General features: G+C 46.1%; 1 non-coding gene across 1 annotated transcript; it reads left to right on the top strand.

Annotated features, from left to right (window-relative positions):
* Positions 1 to 3,129: 3,129 nt before the first annotated feature.
* LOC120257057 lies at positions 3,130 to 3,236 on the top strand. The gene has a single exon (XR_005535503.1). It is a non-coding gene; the product is annotated as a small nucleolar RNA R71 (small nucleolar RNA).
* Positions 3,237 to 3,437: the final 201 nt, after the last annotated feature.

The following is a 3,437-nucleotide window of genomic DNA, read 5'->3' as shown; positions in this document are numbered from 1 at the left end:
TAAACATACAACATGCATTGTAAAAATGAAAATTCGCAATTAAAGATATTCAATCTGTGAAAAACAAGAGTTGGCGAAGAAAAGAGGATAAAAAGGTTACCGAAGAAATAAATGTGAAAACTTTGAAAATCGGTACGATATGTGAAGCGAAATCCTCCAAAATGGCGATGAGCGGTCGAAAAGATGATCAGAAGTAGTTTTTAGGTGACTGGAGATGAAGAATGAGACGGATCACAAGGTTTTAAAGGAAAAAATCGCGTCTCTTGGAATTCTGTGCATCCACACGGGCGTGTGGAAATTCCCCACGCCCATGCGCCCCACAAGAGAGCTTCACGAGGCGGTGCACGCACGGCGCCTCGGGAAAAACTCTCACTGACTCGAGATGATCTCACTCGCAGGGCGATGCGGAAAAATACCCACGCTACGTCGACCCACGGCTGAGCGCCGCACGCCCCTGTGGCTTTTTTGGACACCCAAGAAAAATACCAAGTGTTCCACACGCCCGTGCGGAAATTCCGCATGGGAGTGAACATTCACATGCCGATCTCGCAGGGGCAGCCACACGCCCCTGTGTCTTCTTGGGATGGAGAGAACTCCTCTCTGAGTTTCCGCGCAGGCGTGTGGAAATTACCCGCTGCGTCGTGTTCCACAAAGTCGTCCCAGGGGTTGAGTCCACGCCCATGTGCTCTCGAGATAATCCGCCCAACTCTGCAGGAATTCACCGCCCGTCGCGAGTACCCGCAGGCGTGTGAGCGGATACCCATAGTCATTCACGAGGCGTACCCTACCGTGTGCCTTCTGCAGCTAAGCTGCGGTGCTGCTCCATGGGAGTACAAAAATTCCACACGCCCGTGTGTTTTCTCTGGATGACTTAGAAAAAATCTGCAGGCTCTGTAGAAAATTTCTGAACATGTTTCCACACACAGAGCCTGCTCTATTATTCAAATTTTACCAGTGAAAAACATGAAATAGAGCTCAAACGACCATACTTCGCCAATTCCACTTGAAAACACCCAATGACTTTAAAAACCCACAATAAAATCACATCACAAGCATCATAAAAATCAAGACACCAACACTTAACAATTAATTCATGCAAACAACCTAACTAAAAATAAGAAAACAGTAAACACTTGGGTTGCCTCCCAAGAAGCGCTTGTTTTACGTCACTAAGCTTGACGTACCTTGTCTTACCTCACGGGGGTTCATAAATGAAGGTTGCCCTCTTACCCATGGCTTAAAAGCATGATGTGCAGAGTCTCTTGAGGGTAGAGGGTGTATTATCGGGTTTGGGACCACCTAGCAATGGTTTATCCAATTTCTTTGGTTCACGGACGTCTCCAACAGTCTTAGAGTGTTTTCGGTGGTGTCTCCTAGCCCTCTTCATTTTCCGGTGCACCTTCTTCAAGATCCCCGGGGTAGATGGTACTTCTTTCGTCGATCCAAGCATCATTACTTCTTCATAATCCTCCTCTTGGTCGAACAAACCCTCGTATTGGTCCGGATTGAACATTTCCTACATGTATTCATCAATAATCTCATCAGTAGTGTCTAGAAAGTATAAAGTATCATCGAAGTCAAGAGAATGCTGCATGGCTTCAGCAAGGCGGTATGTGAGCTTGTCATCTCCAACTCTCAATGTGAGCTCTCCGCCGTCCATGTCAATCAATGCTTTGGAAGTCCGCAAATACGGTCTCCCAAGTATCAAGGGTACATCCGCATCCTCATCGACATCTAGCACTACAAAATCAACTGAAAAAATGTACTTGTCCACCTTGATAAGCACGTCTTCAATGATGCCTCTCGGATGTCGCACTGTTCAGTCCACTAGTTGCAAAGTCATCCGAGTAGGCCTAGGCTCGCCCAAGCCTAGCTTTTGAAAGAAGATGTATGACATGACGTTGATACTTGCCCCTGAGTCCGCCAATGCCATTTCTTCACCTAGATTGCCAATATTATACGGAATGATGAAGCTTCCCGGGTCTTTCTTCTTGTTTGGCATGTTCTTTTGCAATACCGCCGAGCATGAAGCATCTAAAATCACTGAAGCACTTTCCTCCAACTTCCTCTTGTTAGTCAACAAGTCTTTCAAGAATTTCGCATACTTAGGCATTTGGGCCATTGCCTCAACAAAAGGAATATTGATGTGGAGTTGCTTGAACAAACTCAGGAACTTCTTGTACTGTTCATCCCCTTGGTCATTTTTCAATATAGAGGGATAATGGTCTTGGCTTGAAAGGTGGGGGTCCCACCTCTTTCTCTTTGCTTGTTCCCTCTTCAACCTCTATAGCCTCGGGTGCGTGTTCTTTTGGCTTCTCACTCAGAAGCCTACCTTCAACCTCACGACCACTTCTCAAAGTGATCGCCTTCACATGCTCTCTAGGGTTGGTCTCTGTATTGCTTGGCAAGCTTCCACGTGGCCTTTTAGAGAGAGACTTCGTAATTTGCCCCACTTGATTTTCAAGATTATGCAACGAGGCGGTGTGGTTGCGAAGTGTAGACTTAACTGATTCAAACCTTGTATTTGCAGATTGTATAAATCTAGTCAAGTGCTTCTCTAGGTCACTCATTCGGGTTTCCAAACTTGAGACTCTGTTTTCCACCTGAGGGTCTTGTTGTTGTTGTTGGAAACCCGGTGGCCCCATAGCCTTTTGTGGACCTTGATTACTCCATGAGAAATTGGGATGATTCTTCCAACTCGGATTGTAGGTATTGCTATATGGGTTTCCTTGAGGTCTCATGCTATTACCTACAAAATCAACATTCTCCACCGAAGAAACATCACCAATAGAGATCAGGCAATCAGAGGGAGCATGTCCTCCACCACACCCGGTGTAATTAGTCACGGCCGCCACTCTATTTGAAGTTAGAAGATCTAACTTCTTACTCAAATTCTCCACTTGGGCCGCCAATGAAGTTACCGCATCTATCTCATGTAGAACCCGGCCCACCTTTTTCTTCTTCCCTAGCATTCCATTGGTAGCTATTTAACCCCATTTCTTCAATCAACAGAGCCGGGCCTCATCGGGGTCTTGCTACCTAAGGTACCTCCTGCAAGCATCCAAGAGTTGCCTTGTACTCGGGGTTTAAACCCTTTGTAAAAGGTTTGAACAATCATCCACTCCAGGGAAGGCGTGTTGCGGGCACTTTCTCAGGAGCTCCTTGAACCTTTCCCATGTCTCGAATAGAGACTCCAATTCCAACTAAACAAAGGATGAGATCTTGTTCCTAAGTTTTATTGATTTTCTGGGAGGGAAATACCGAGCTAGAAAAGCTTCCACCATCTCTAGGTAACGAGTGTAGCCACTGCTTCGCTCTCCCCTTTAGGGAAAATGGGAAGGCTCTCAATTTCATGGCATCATCCGTCACCCCATTTATCTTCAGCATATCACACACCTCGAGAAAGCTCTCTATGTGACTGTTTGGATCCTCATCGG

The sequence above is a fragment of the Dioscorea cayenensis genome, unplaced genomic scaffold (genome assembly GCF_009730915.1).
Source record: "Dioscorea cayenensis subsp. rotundata cultivar TDr96_F1 unplaced genomic scaffold, TDr96_F1_v2_PseudoChromosome.rev07_lg8_w22 25.fasta BLBR01001823.1, whole genome shotgun sequence".
Taxonomy (NCBI): domain Eukaryota; kingdom Viridiplantae; phylum Streptophyta; class Magnoliopsida; order Dioscoreales; family Dioscoreaceae; genus Dioscorea; species Dioscorea cayenensis.
This window is presented reverse-complemented; position numbering and strand designations above follow the sequence as displayed.